Source organism: Fundulus heteroclitus, chromosome 5 (assembly GCF_011125445.2).
Source record: "Fundulus heteroclitus isolate FHET01 chromosome 5, MU-UCD_Fhet_4.1, whole genome shotgun sequence".
Taxonomy (NCBI): domain Eukaryota; kingdom Metazoa; phylum Chordata; class Actinopteri; order Cyprinodontiformes; family Fundulidae; genus Fundulus; species Fundulus heteroclitus.
The window spans coordinates 24048809-24065049 of NC_046365.1; the positions used below are offsets into that span (position 1 = coordinate 24048809).

Sequence of the window (16241 nt, forward strand, 5' to 3'; positions counted from 1 at the left end):
TATATATATATATAGTTCAAGAATTAGGTTACTAGGATACAAACCGCAGAAGAAGAATATATCTACTTTTCTGTTCACCAAATAAAAAACAACGATTGGCAGTAAAGTTGCATGGCTAGCTCTTTTAGGTATCAAAGTGTTAATGCTGCCAGGAAAAAAAAAAAAAAAAAAGACCTTCAGGCAAAGAAAGAGACAGGTCAGACAGTCCTATATTTCATCATATCATCCCCTTTGGACCTCTTTGCCTCCACATCTGTGTTCCCAGGACCCTTCCTGCGTGCTGTACCATCTGAAACACAAGCTTACAGCGTATGCGGAGAATACTGTCAGGCAAAAACAACTAAACAAATTCTTTGCTTTTTCTCAGCTTGTGATCATTTAAAAGGAATTTTCCAGAGGCCCGGGCTAATATTAGCCCCTGCAAAATGAAGTTTCCATTCCGCCCTGGCGATATTCTCACTGAGCTCCAGGAGCAGAAAAAAAAAAAAAAAACGACAAAAAAAAAAAGAAGAAAAAACTCCTCCGTGTGAGCGGACCATCAAAGAACGGGTACTTTAAATGCACCTGGATGTATAACAATAAAGGGACAGCGGTGTGCGGGTATCTGTCGAGAACGCAGCTGCATCACTTTGCTCTGATGATGCTGTTTCAGCTCGAGTGCTGGCCGCCGTGGTGCAGGAAGGCACGGAGTGAGAAGACTTAATGCTGATTGCTGAGAGTGTTTTATTGCACTGCAGCCCTCTGCTTCCCTATACGACACAACAAGACGTCCCAGAGGAGTCCGCTGGGCCTGAATGGGAGAAGGCTGGAAGAGATAGACGAACTGTCTTCTTTTATAGAAAGGTCTTCAGGTTATCACGGACTGATCGCCCGTAGAGGTCAACTCAGAATAACGACAACGAGTCCGCCAACGGAAAGAAGCAGAGAGTCCTTAACAATCCACATGTTTCTATTAAGCGTGTTAAGTTTGTGCATGATAAACACAAATAGAGCTTTATGGGTAAAAGTAATCAGACCTCAGGAGTCCTTATCTGAGCAATTACTCCGAACATGCTCAGAAGGAGAGCTCAGCTCTGGTCAGCAGAGCCGAACGGACAAATGCGCTAAACAGGCTCCACAAATTCAGGCATATCCAGTTAAGTAGAAAATCATTGAAAAGTTCATTGATTTCAATAAGGGAACCACGTTATATACAGGACTGTCTCAGAAAATTAGAATATTGTGATAAAGTTCTTTATTTTCTGTAATGCAATTAAAAAAACATGAAATGTCATACATTCTGGATTCATTACAAATCAACTGAAATATCGCAAGCCTTTTATTGTTTTAATATCGCTGATTATGGCTTACAGCTTAAGAAACCCAAATATCCTATCTCAAAATATTAGAATATCGTGAAAATGTGTACTAGTAGGCTATTCAACTAATCACTTGAATCATCTAATTAACTCGAAACACTGCAGGGTTTCATGAGCCTTGAAAAACACTCAGCTTGGTTCAGTAAACTAAATCACAAGTATGGTAGTGGTTAAGAGACGACATAAGATTCTCACAGTAACTGGTGTACTGACCATGGCATTACTGTCCTTGATTGGCCTGCCAATTCCCCTGACCTGAACCCCATAGAGAATTTGTGGGGTATTGTGAAGAAGAAGCTGAAAGACACCAGAGCCAACAATGCAAATGAGCTAAAGGCCGCTATTGAAGCATCCTGGGCATCCATAACACCTCAGCAATGCCACAGGCTGATTGCCTCCATGCCACGCCACATTGATGCAGTAATCTGTGCAAAAGGATTCCCAACCAAGTACGGAGTGCATTAGTGGACATTTTCAAATGTTTGATTTTGTTTTGCTGTTATAATTTTTTTTTTTACTTGGTCTGAGGAAATATAATATTTTGAGATAGGATTTTTGAGTTTTCTTCAGCTGTACGCCATAATCAGCGATATTAAAACAATAAAAGGCTTGCGATATTTCAGTTGATTTGTAATGAATCCAGAATGTATGACATTTCATGTTTTTTAATTGCATTACAGAAAATAAAGAACTTTATCACAATATTCTAATTTTCTGAGACAGTCCTGTAGATTACCTTCAAAGACTAACACCTGTGCAAATTCTCAGTTATCCGGGTCTCCGCAACGCTAAACATGTTTATATGGGAGGCAACCGGACTTCTGCTCGGTTTTTCAGAAATACTGAGCTTCAAGCTTTAAGAGATTTAAGCCTGTTTGCTGTTTCAATAATTAATGTTCTCACGCCGTTATTTCTGTTAATTGTGATTATTCCCTGCTTATAGCTAATTGAAAACATCACATCGTAGATTAGAATATCACAAAAGTACGTATAATACCTTCTTAGAGGTTTTTATTTTTTAACATGTGTTTCTAATCTGACATATGAGCCTCGTCAGATCATGCACTGATTTTTTTTTATGTTACCGTGAAAGAACGTTAATTTTTAAACCTTGAATATGAGAAGCTCCATGTTTTAATCAAACAGGATTGTCCAAAAAGTAGATTTTTGTTTAAGAACCTGGAACAATGGGAGAGTAGCAGTGACAAAGGCATGAAAAGCAAAGAAAACTGATGAAATCTGACCGCTATCCCTGAAACCAGAAAATGCAGCTGCCCTGGTAGTTTGGATCTCCTTAAACAAATCTGCAGATAAAATTGAAGATCAGAGTGTATAAGAGGAGGCCTTCAGTGCCTTCATGATCTGAAGACAACAGCTAAAACATTTCCTGAAGCCTGTATGTAATTAGTAGTTTGATTTCTCTGAATGTGTGGACTACGTGGGCTTTTACAGACAACCGATGCAAATTTCACCCAGTTAGAAAAATATTTACGGAGAAAAATGTTGAAATTCTCAATATTCATTTTGCCTGCTGGTTGATTCCTTTTGCTTTCTGTTCTGGGACAAAAACCCAGCAATCTGATTTGGAAACATGTTCCCTTTTTGTCCTAAATACAAACATCTATTTTTATACAAGCCAAGAGTTTTGTGAATCACTCTGAATAGTTGCTGTGGGACATAAAGGCTACGTTCACACTGCAGGTCCTGATGCTCAATTCCCATTTTTGTTGCTGAAATCGGATTTTTTTGAGGTGGCTGTTCATACTACTATTAAATGCGGCCGCCGTCATATGTCATGCGCAGATAGCAGGAGACGTCGCACAGCAGCGCGCTGTTTATGGAAGTAATGGTGAATGTAATTGTTTCTAGAAGTGTTCAATCAAGTTTCGGTCAAAGAGAGCCCTAAAAAAATTTTTTAAAACATGCATAACGGCCGGCATCTTTCCTTGTTATTATTAGAAAGCTATTGAGCAATGGGAGCCGAAAATATTAGGACCACATCATAGCAAGACAAAATAAGGTAAGAATAAAGCAGCACAGCTATTAATCCAGCAATTTCCCTCTTGCAGCAATTTCCCTCTGGGATTATTAAAGTATGTCTGATTCTGAATTGTCTGAATTTTTATGGAGCGTTAGCTGCTACTACTGTGTGTGGAGGTGTAGCGAGAGACAGGAAAGTGACGTGAAAGATGGATAGAATGCAACATGACCATTCAGACAGCGGACACTTTGAAAAATATCCGATACGTATCTGAATTAGTACCACATATGGAAGTGGCACAGATCGTTTTTTTTTTTTTTTGGAGGGTGAAAAGATCGGAAACGGGCCTTTCACACTGCTGTGAAAAAGCCAGATATTATGGGTTGCATTTCTCCGTAGTGTGAACGTAGCCTAATACTCAGCAATTAAACATTGCAAAGGTAAAGTCTTAACTTTCCGACTCAATAATCCACAAGGCTTTCAGTTTATCTATGACCAATGAACTGTCATATGCAGGCGTTGAATATATAACTACCTTATTGAAAAAAAATATTTGAATTATATACTTTTAATGGATGAACAAATAAGACAAAACCTTTCAGAAAAAGACAGCAGACTACAACTCTGACAACCCGTCGATCTGCTCCGAACCATTTAGAGGAACGCCATGTTCCCACCTGTTATATATGTCAAACTTTATCAGAGGAAGAGGAACAACCTTAACCTCCCCTGTCTGGAACATCCAACCTCTGACCTTTATACAAGCCAGCTGATAAACCTGAGAATACACAACACAACCTCTCCTCTTTAAACTTCGCGCGCGCGCACACACACACACACACACACACACACACACACACACACACACACACACACACACACACACACACACTCCGTCGACATAAAGAGGCGACTCGACTCAAAGAGGCGACTCGACTCTGACTGACAAAGTTTAAGAGCTTAAGTAGAAGCAGGGTAGGTCACCAGTTTAAAATAAGAATAACACAGACATTGTCAAAATGAATGGAAAGAAAAGTCTGTGAAAATACCGCAAAAAAAGCATGTTTATGCAAAGTTTAGCTGTTTATTTTAGAGTCTGTCCCACGAGCTGCAATGTAAAGGGAAAGAAATTTCACAGACTCCATGGAACAGAGGGCACAGCAAAAATCATGCGCAGAATGTTTTCCCAATATTAGTCTGCATGCTGGAAGTCACCAGACTCCATATTTATCCGGGGATATGTTGGAGTGAATAGTTTGCGGCATACCAAGCCTCCATGAAAGGCAGTGCGGGTTGGTTCTCGCCCAAAGATTTTCATTTTTTTTTTTTTTTTTTTACATAATTGGCATGTGGAGTAGATCCAATCTTCTCAGACTTGGCAATCATGGGCACATGCGCTCACCAGTCACTTTAGGAGGAACACCTGGTTTAACAGGTTATCAGGTGGTAGTAAGTCAATGCATTCAGGCGAGGACAACTCGCTAAAAGGGAAAAAGATTCGTGAAGAAAGGGGATGCAACGCGCCGTGGAATTTGGTGCCAGACGGGTCGTTTGTTTATTGTATTTCGGTAATCGATGATCTTCTGGGATTTTTAGAACAATGGCTGCTGGTGATACATTTTTATTTATTTTTTTCATTCAGAAAACGCCTCGTTAAGTAAATAAATGACCAAATGGGCACAATGGGTTGTTGCCATTGTCTTCCGCCTTGTTGTACGTTTTCTCTTTTGTTTGCATTGGTATGTTTAAATCACGTTCAGTGTAGTTACCAGGGTGCGACTTTGATTGGCAGGTATCATGAATTTATCTGAAAAAAAACAAAAAATCACACAAAAAGCACTGTTTGGCCGTGGGCCTAAAGAACTGTTGCCCAAGGTATACCTTTAAGTTACGTTACGTTTAAGTTAAGATCATAGGTTACTTAAAGGTATACCAAAAGCCAAAAGGTTTCTGGCTTTGTAGCATTAAGAATTGCTATCTTTATGCCAAATCAGATGTACTTTCACATGTAAAATCTGTAAAATCTTGATGTATATGCAAAAAAAACTTTTTTGGGATTACTTCAAGTTCAATGGACACAAAAACAAAAAGGTAAAAGAGAAAGAAAGGAAGAGAAAAGATGGGGCAAAAATGTTAAAAGGGAGAAAAGGTGACAAAAATAGAGTCGAGGATAAAGAGAGTACAAAATAACATCCTCGGAGTCTGCTTCTACACCTGCAGAGAGGGATATAGAAAGAACAGCAAAACCAACCAAAAAAGCATGCAGAAAATGCAAACTCCACCAGGATTTGAAGCCAGGACTGTCTTGCTGCAAGGCAACAATGCCTGGATAGCCTGGAGCTGAGCGCATCTTACCTAAATGGTAAAAAATTAAATTACAGGAAATGGTTTGTTTTTTACTTTTATTTTTCTAACTTAAGAAGTTGGTCAATCTCTTGTTTACACTATAAGAGAGGTGTGCAGTAAATCAGCACCAGTTACTGATAAAAGTGTGGTATTTCATAAATGCTATAAAGAGACATAAGGGAAGCATACAAATAGATTATGTTATTGTTGCATGTAGTCGATACATGCCTTTGTTGATTTGGGGGCCTCTTACTTGCATCTCAATGAGTTAGAATGCAATTAACAGTCATTTTTTTCAGTAATAAAATTTAAAAAAGTCAAAGTCGTACGTTATATAGATTCATTGAATACAGAGCAAGTTAGAACCAGATATTTACTTCTACTGTTCAAGATGGCACATAACTGTTTTACTCCCTATCTGACACTAAAACAGACTAAACCAGACTAAACTAATTTTGACTATAAAGAAAATGCTTTTAAAATAATTATTTTAACTGTTTAAAGAGCAATTCATCTCTTCAGTATTTGGTAGAATTGCCGTTTTTTATACTGTATAACGTGGGTCAAACGTGTTTGGCATTCTTCCACCAGCTTCTCACAATAGTTTTGATCCACCATTCCTCCTGACTCCTCCTGCTGTAACTGAGACAGGTTTATTGACCAAAAATCTTATATGGGACTGAAATCAGGACTTTGATATATATATATATATCTAATTTGGTTACTTCAGGCCATTGTCCATTTGGACGACCCATTTGTGCCCAAGCTTTAACTTCCTGGCTGATGTCTGGAGATGTTGCTTGAATATTTTCACATATGTTCTTTCCTCATGATACTAAATGTATTTGTGAAATTGACTAGTTGTTGTGATGATCATGTAATGATGTCAGTCAAACTCACCAATTTACATTTAAGACCACAGGATGCGTCTCCAAAAGTTAAGGTCTTTGTCCTTGAGTGCATCAGCAAACTACAATCAATCAATCTATCTATCTATCTATCTATCTATCTATCTATCTATCTATCTATCTATCTATCTATCTATCTATCTATCTATCTATCTATCTATCTATCTATCTATCTATCTATCTATCTATCTATCTATCTATCTATCTATCTATCTATCTATCTATCTATCTATCTATCTATATATATTTTTTTTATTATTATTTGGACTCGCCGCCTCATTCAACAGTTTGTCTTCATTCTTATTACCTCCTCTGGGAACTCCTTCAAGTCAGTTGGAAACCATTTCAGGTGACTAACCACGTGATGCTCAGCAAAAGAAGGCAATGGAGCCTATTTTGGGCTTTAACAAGTGCACTGAAGTCATGTTGATGTCTGAGGTGGATATACAAAGGACAACACACACGTGATCATCACTGAAAGAGGATGTGCAACTCGGTTTGTTAAACTTCATCAATGACAACGTTTGTTCGCTGATGTGGGTAGACCAAAAGAGAGCCAACATCCTCTGAGCATGTGTCCTCTAGCGTGGAAATATTTCCTCATTTAGTGAGACATAAAACCATGATCCTGACTTAAAAGGCTCTGATTGTAGATTATCAGACTTCTGACCAATGAGTTCAAGCTAGACATCAGTGGGTGCATTTTCCACACTATAGGATAAGGGAGAAAACTCGCCGTGCAGTGCTCCTAACATGGATAAATACTTGTGTGGGTCATTAGCTGATAGTTTGACTTCCTGCAGTGTTAGCATGTGGGGGAGAATGTTGCCCTCTAACAGACTTAAAGATCTTCAACTTTCTCATGAAAGCTTTCACCGAACTGTACATTGTCAGTGCATCTGGTTCACATGCAAAGTCTATGGTGCGTCAACCAATCAGAGAAACCCGGCTATGTGACCTAATAGCGGATATTCCAACGAGACAGAAGGCCTTGAAAAGCCAGGAAGTCGTCAATGGAGGACAAACTCATCGTCGCTGTTTGTGCCAATCCTATTATCTATGAACACTCGTGCTATCACTACAGAGACGATGAAGGGCCTAGCCTTAAAAAGAGCAGGGTAGCTCCTCCCACCGCGAGTCAAACCAGCCTGTCACACTTTGATGACGCTCTGCACAAGCGTCCAAGTTTAGGCGTTGGACACCTTTTTGATGCTCCAATGGCGTTAGGTCTGAATGCACCATTATTATTTAGTTGATTCATTAATGCAAACACCGGATCTGTCATCCAATGTGCATCTGAGTATCTGGGATGTCCTCATCTCTCTTTTCATTAAAACTCTTAAAATCTCTGCTCTACAGACATACTCTTAAGCACCTTGCCTAGGCTTAGGCATCTCACAGCAGTCTGGAAGCTTATGTCAATCTTCACTTTCATGCTCCTCCAAGAGTGAAACAAGCTTTGGGATTCAGTGCTCTCAAATTAACAATTTAAGCTACAAAATAAACAATATGGCAATTTTAGCACTCTGACAGCATCTCCCAATGGACGATACCGTGCAAAAATGTCAGTTTGCTGTCCTGGGTTAATTTCAATCCCTTTATCTCACATTGGCTTGAAAAGTCCAACATTTTTCCCCTTCAGATTTGAAAAGCCCTTGGTGCCCTACCAGTTTGGGACCGGCGCATCAACTCACTCCCTAAAGTATCAATATCTGCTTTATTCACCATGATTTCACTGTGACTGATTGGTCAGCCATCTGACCCGCCCTGAACACAATACAGGGATGCCATACAGACTGTTGTCAAGAGGAAGATGAGAGACACCAGAACCAACAATGCAAACAACCTGAAGGCCACTATGAAAGCAACCTGGGCTTCCTTTACACCTCAGCAAAAGCACAGGCTGATCGCCTCCTTGTCACGTTGCATTTATACAATAATTCATGCCCAGAACAATTATCTTTTCATAATGTTACATACTTCTCATTAGGGCTGACATTTTATGCATTAAAAATCCGTTAGGTTTGACTTTTGCACAACTTATACCAGAACTGAATTAGTCAAATAAACTTTCAATGATATTCTACTTTCCTGAGATTCAACGGCACCTGCTTTTTAAAAATATCTCAAACCTAAACTGAATCTTAAAAAGTAGCTTAAAGGGACCAAGTCACCTACTATAAAAAAATAAAAACACACCAGAATAAAACATATATTAATTTTCAGATAAAACAATATACGCCAAGCATTACTCCTGATAGTGTATACTTAGTTGTTTTTGAACCTGAAAAGAACTTCGATCAGCAGACGTAAACATTGTTGTGCCATCTACCAGCAGTACAGCAGAACTATCAGAAAGCAAGATGGCGACAATTGAGGCAGCTACTGTGAGAGCCAGTACACCGTCTTAGTTATGCCTCGCAGTAAAGTAACAACTCTGCGCTATTCATGTTTTATCCCTCTTAGCATCAAATATTTTTTTTACACTTTTTGACTCTTGATCTTGTACTTTTCCTCTTTCTTTTCACATCGCCTGGTATTGCTGACTCGCTCGGCTCCATTGCTTCTCCTTGTTCAGTCATTATACAGTTTTTTTGGCGCTTTCTTTGCTAACAAATAGAGCAACAACAAAGTGTAAAACAGAGAAATAAAAGATAATAAACCAACTGGGCATGATCATTTTATAGTAAAACCTTTGTAGGCAACCAGAGTGAGCTACTGGTATAGGAATTCGTAAAGTCATACTATGTGACTATAGGCTCCTTTAAAAGCTGATAATTTACCATTAATAACCCAAATTACCCTCCAACTCTGCCTTAGTCAAGTTAACACACATACACTTATGCCCAATTGCGCTGCTTAGAAAGTTTTCACCATGCCCCATATGAGGAGCGAATACTTTCCCGCAAACAGCCAAACCATAAGTCACTAACAACAAAAACTTAAAATACAGCTTCCTACCATGATAAAAATATCAATATACAATACCCAAACTATTTTTTCATAGCTTCCAAGCTGCTGTTGAGGCAGCAGGTTTTTGCGAAGGATCCGGTACACAGTGGAGGCTGAGCGTCTGGAGCTTTGAACTTGCCAGTGGCCTCAGGCAAAGTGTGTCCATGTGAAGACCAGTCGTCTAGGGTCCTATAACCCACCACTGACATCTGGGCTGTCTAGCTGGGCTGAGGCCGAATGCATGCTGGGTTGTCTCGAGCACAACAGGGCCAGGGGTCAGCACGCTTTCAGTGTCATACATTAAGGATAGTTAAAAACCAACATTTAGGTCAATAAATTGCTGATTTGTAGAGCAGCTCTGAAAGTAATAGTTTTATTCACATCTAGATTGTGTTTTTTTGCTTTTTTTCCCCTCAATGATGTACAGGCGCAATAACAGAAAGGGTATGGATCCTCTAAGGAATGAGCTGAATGAATTATTGTTTAAAATACCAGTATGTCTATACAATGAAATCTCATCAAACGATCCACAGGTCTGCAGTCCAAATTTCAGAAAATATCAGAATCAGTCATTCACTATGTTTTATGAGTAAATAATTAAAAAAAAACTCAATCCACCAGGTGAGTCACAGTTGCAGTGCATGTATGTGACTCACAAAGGAGCAAACCTTCAACCAAACCATACTACATCATTTATTTCCAGATGAAAATGAAAAAAGAATCTACATTTCCAGCTGCAAAGCGACGTGAAGTTCTACTTTCAGTCCTTTGAGTATGTCACCCAGTAAAAAAACAACAGCCACATGATGCAGTACTGGTATTATTAGTACTGGTAGTAGTGCTGGTACTGGTATTAAGACAGAACGAGGCTTAAAATAGTTACATTTTCAAAAATCGTTACGACTTTCATAAAGCCCTTTTAATGAGATGCAAAATTATTTTGCCGCTATAGTGCAGTGACTAACACAGACCTGCCCCTCCCCCACCTGTTGCTGTACGCTGCCAAACAAAAAAAATTCATCTGTGAAAGGTTTGTTCTCTTATATTTTAAAAATTCTGATTTAAACAGCATAATTTCTGCATAAATGACAGCAAACCATGCCAGTTAAAGTGCAACAGACTACAACAGCCACCATGTTTTGCAGATGCGTAGAGCATGGCCGCATGTTTGTTAGCACTGCCTCTTAACAAGGAGGTCCTGGGTTTGAATCACTGCTGGGGGGGTGGGGGGGTGTTTCTGTACGGAGATTGCTGTTTCTACTCGTGCATGTGTGGGTTTTCTCAGGGTGCTTTCGCCCACAATCCAAATAAAACATGCATGTAAGAGTAACTGGCCTCTCAAAATTATTCTCGCCCACTGACTGCATGACATAGCCCCCCTCCAATCCCTGCTGGTAGGCTACCAATCAGAAAACAGCTGGCTGAGACTCTAAAATATTTAAAAACACTGCATGTTTTGCAGCCATAGTGATGTTCAGAAGTCAGATTTGCTTGCACAGACACATATATGCAGTGCATGCACTCTTCCCTGTTATGGACAAAAATGGTGAAGAAGACTTCATGACATTAGATTGATTCACTTTGCAGGTTTTGGTCCTGAGACTCTTAGAACATCTACTTACACAGCAAAAAACTTTTATTTAGATGCATGTCAACACATGTCAAATGGACTAACACAATCCTAATATGTTGTTTTGACTTATGTTTAATTGATTTTTTATAATATTTTTAGGGTGTCACTGTACAATTGGCAAACAGGACTACTGATGAAAACTACTCTTTGGCATGTTACAGGTGTACAGACATCAACATGCACTGTCCTTGGTAAAAGGATTTGGAAATAGACCATAAATAATTAATTATCAGTTCCAGTTTTTAAAGAAACTGAAAGCACCCTTGTGTTGTCAATGCAACTCTCAGTACACCATTAAGGAGTACACTGCTTCCTGTCAGTGTTCTGGTTATCTAAGGCTATGTTCACACTGGAGGGAAATGCGACCCATATCCGTCTTTTTCATAGCAGTGTGAATGGCCCAATTCCGATATTTTTACCCTCCCTCCCCATCAATAAAGAAATAAAAAAAAATCTAATTTGTGCCACTTCCATATGTGGTGCTAATTCGGATATTTTTCAAAGTGTCCGCAGTCTGAACGGTCAAGTCGCATTTTAACCTTTTACGTCACTCTCCTGTCTCTCGCTACACCTCCACACACAGTAGTAGTAGCTAGCGATCCATAAACGACCATTAATAGCTGCGCTGCTTTATTCTTACCTTATTTCGTCTTGCTATGCTATGCTATGCTCAACAGCTTTCTAATAATAACAAGGAGAGATGCCGGCCGGTATCTCCATTTTATGTTTTCAGGGTTGTCTTTAGGTCGAGGCAGCTGACCGTTCACACTGAGACCGGTTCTGCCGGAGGTTTTTCCTTCACGCTAATGGGTGGTTTTTCTTTCCACTGTCGCTTCATGCTTGCTCAGTATGAGGGATTGCTGCAAAGCCATGGACAATGCAGACGACTCTTCCTGTAGCTCTACGCTTCTTCAGGAGTGAATGCTGCTTGTCGGGACTTTGAAGCAATCAACTGGTTTCCTTATATAGGACATTTTTGACCAATCTGTATAATATGACTGATTTTGACTTTGTAAAGTGCCTCGAGATGACATGTTTCATGAATTGGCGCTATATAAATAAAATTTAATTGAATTGAATGTTTTCAGGGTTCCCTTTGAACGACACTTTATTAAACACTTCTAGAAATAATTACATTCACCATTTATTCCGCATTTCATAGTAGTATGAACGGCCACCTAAAAAAAAAATCAGATTTCAGCAAAAAAAAATTGGAATTGAGCATCAAGACCTGCAGTGTGAACGTAGCCTAAGAGTCTCAGACATGTGCATTAGATGTAGTAAATACAGGACAGGTTTTTTCTTAAATTTGAATGAGTAGAAACTTTACTGGCCAGGATTGAGCACACAAACAACGATTTTACTCTTCTCATAATATATGTTTGTGCGTTTGTGTGTGTAATATCATCATAAAATAAGAGGACCGGGTTGATTTAGTGCAAATATCTATAGGGTTGAGTTCCAGCAGAATAGCTTGGCACAAAGAATTAAGGCTGCCATCTACGACGCCATCTTGAATATTTAGAGCGAGATAAGCTGACAGAGAAACACAAAGAACCAGACAGAACCCAGGGGAGAAACTCAAGTTGGTTCCAAGAAAATAAACAGCTGTCTGATCCAACAGTAGGCACTCACTAGACCCGTTTCATAATTAATGATGTTTTCTGGCATCGGAACCTGCTAAACCTAAAAAAAAAAAAAAAAAAAAAAAACTTCCTGTTCTTGGACTCCCTTTTTTTCCTCCATCTCCCAAACGTTCCCTCCGATTCACGACGAGTATTTATCCTTGTGTTAACATTAAAACAAGCACCACGGGTAATATTCTTCCTAAAGTTAGATTTCAATCAGCTAATGCACGTTTTCATTGTTCTGCGTAGTGAAATTAGATCCTTATTGATTCTGCTAGTGACCATCTCTGATACAGTCTTTCATTTTTAACCCAGGAGTCAAATATTTTTATAATGACCATAAATATATTTTTGCAAAATGTAAATCTCTAGGACGCAGCGATTTGGCAAAAATAATTTCCCTGTAGACAGATTGTAATATCCATCCATCCATCCATCCATCCATCCATCCATCCATCCATCCATCCATCCATCCATCCATCCGTTTTCTTACTCGCTTTGTCCCTCATGGGGTCGCGAGGGGTGCTGGTGCCTCCTCTCCAGGAGTTCAATGGGCGAGAGGCAGGGAACACCCTGGACAGGTTCAGATTGTAATAGATAAGAAAAAAATATATATATTTTATTATTGAGAATGTTTGATACATCAAATGAAATAATGATCTTATCAGGTGCTGTTAACCTGCTTATGTGTTGTGTAGCTGAACTGTCTCCTTGCACATCAACCTTGCAGAAAAAAAACGAACACAACAGAGCGACGACCAAACATTTACTGGATCAGACATTTTTAGTAACAATCTATTCCAGTTCTTCACCAGAGCTGGTACTAGAGCCAGCTCTTTACCGGTTCTAGAAAAGAACCAGGTTGGGTTTTCCACTACGACAGAGCCGACCCAGAACCACATCGCTGTGCTGCCATTAACCCCTCATGCAGCAAATATTTGGTATCTAGTATACCTGCCAGCAAGACGCCCTAATATCACCTTCCAAGCTGGAAAACGGGTGTGAAACTCAACGTTTGCAGCAGCACCTGGTGACATCGTACCTGACAGGCGTCCTCGTGGCACACTGACCTGCTGAAACTCTGACGGCAGGGAGAAAAGAAACTGTGATCTTGTGTTAAAACGGGGTGGTTTAACTTGTTTTCTTGTATATCAAGCAGCTCAAAAACTAAACCAACAAGATTTTGATTGGTTGTTGGTTTCTGTGAGCCCGCCTCCAGTTCTTTCTTCTGGCCCAGTTCAGCAGTGGTGCTGAGAAAGAAGCGGTTTATCAGGGCATGAGTCAGAGCTTGCAGCAGTGGAAACACATGGATGTCTAACCAATGGGTTTACCCAAACATGCCAGCAAAAAGAGAAAAAAAAAAAATCCCACTGGTGGCAGACAGGATGTTAGTCCGTCAACTTCCTCCTCAGGGAAACCTTAGCTGTCAGCACAAGATATGGAAGATATGCTTAACACTTCTGTAAACATCCATCCATCCATCCATCACTGCATCCATTCTCTGTCCATCATCTATCCATCACTGCATCCATCCACCCATCCATCCATCTATCCATCCATCATCCATCCATCACTGCATCCATCCATCCATCCATCCATCCATCCATCCATCCATCCATCCATCATCCATCCATCCATCCATCCATCCTCTGTCCATCATCCATCCATCTTCTGTCCACCATCCATCACTGCATTCATCCATCCATCCTCTGTCCATCATCCATCCATCACTGCATCCATCCATCCATCCATCCATCCATCCATCCATCCTCTGTCCATCATCCATCCATCACTGTCCCAATCCATCCATCCATCCATCCATCCATCACTGCATCCATCCTCTGTCCATCATCCATCCATCACTGCATCCATCCATCCATCCATCCTCTGTCCATCATCCATCCATCCATCCATCCATCCATCCATCCTCTGTCCATCATCCATCCATCACTGCATCCATCCATCCATCCATCCATCCTCTGTCCATCATCCATCTATCACTGCATCCATCCATCCATCCATCCATCACTGCATCCATCCATCCATCATCTGTCCATCATCCATCCATCCATCCATCCATCCATCCATCCATCCATCCATCCATCACTGCATCCATCCATCACTCCATCCATCACTGCATCCATCCATCCATCCATCACTCCATCCATCCATCCATCCATCACTCCATCCATCCATCCATCCATCCTCTGTCTATCATCCATCCATCCATCCATCCATCCATCACTCCATCCATCCATCCATCCATCACTCCATCCATCCATCCATCCATCCATCCATCCATCCTCTGTCTATCATCCATCCATCCATCCATCCATCCATCCATCCATCCATCCATCCCTCACTCCATCCATCCATCCATCCATCCATCCATCCATCCATCCATCCATCCATCCAATGCTAAAGCAAAGCATGAGAACCTCCATTCAGGCCTTCAGAGACAAACCCATGCGCTCCTTTCCACCATTCCCAGATTTATTTATGGAACGAAGCTTTGTCATATTTTTCCATAGCACATTTTTGCCCTCTATAAATAGTCACATAAGGCCCAGAAAGTTGGGGTGGGGGTATGAGAGGTCAAAATCTGTTGTGGACACTAGTCATTGCCTCCCTCCCCCTTACTCTCCCCCTATTTTTCCAACTATTTGAGCAATGACAAATATAGTGCAACATTAGGGTGATGGGAACCAACAGGATGATCTGTCTCTCGTAAATCTACCTCCAGTGGAAAAAAAAAAGATCAGAGTTTCTGACCCATTTTTCCACTGTCATGGATAAAAAACTTTACCCTGATGCTGGCAACATGCTGAGGATTTACAGCCTCCTTTCATAAACAGAGTCTGAGTTCACCCCACAGTGACATAATTCTGTGGTTTGAACTGTATTGTCTGGAGACATGGAAAGGAATCCACGTCCGTCTCCTCAAGTATTATAGATCATACAGATAAAGTAATTCCCTGGTGGCTTTTTATACAGCAGTTAGATAAATAAGGAAATAAAGCCTCCATTATAAGTCATGCTGTGGGGCTAATACAGCTGCTCCTATGCAGACGCTTCGCTAACCTCACTTAATAAATTTCACCGTTGGGCTCATGCTGGTGTGTAAAAGCTGTGCCCAAAATCTCCCTATGGAAACTAGAAGCAGAAGGCGCATATAAAAAATAAAAAATCTAAAACAATATTGCAGACGTCTGGAAAGTCCTAACTTTACTTGTTAACCTGCTCTAAAGACGATGTTAATTATAGGTTAAATCCTTAATCATTTCACATTAAGTACAGTATTTTCCGTGATCCATTGCTTACAAAGTTTGTGCCCATTTTTCTAGTTCCTGATGTTCTAAAGTTCTGACCTGCTGATAACAATTAGATAGAATTCAGTTGTTTTTTTTTTTATAAACAGCTAACTTTTTTTCCTAC

The 16241-nt window shown here is 40.1% G+C and overlaps 1 protein-coding gene across 2 annotated transcripts in view; it reads right to left on the reverse strand.

Annotated features, from left to right (window-relative positions):
* Window positions 1-16241, reverse strand: part of cnnm2b (cyclin and CBS domain divalent metal cation transport mediator 2b) — a 74133-nt gene that overhangs the window by 20803 nt on the left and 37089 nt on the right. The window lies entirely within an intron of this gene.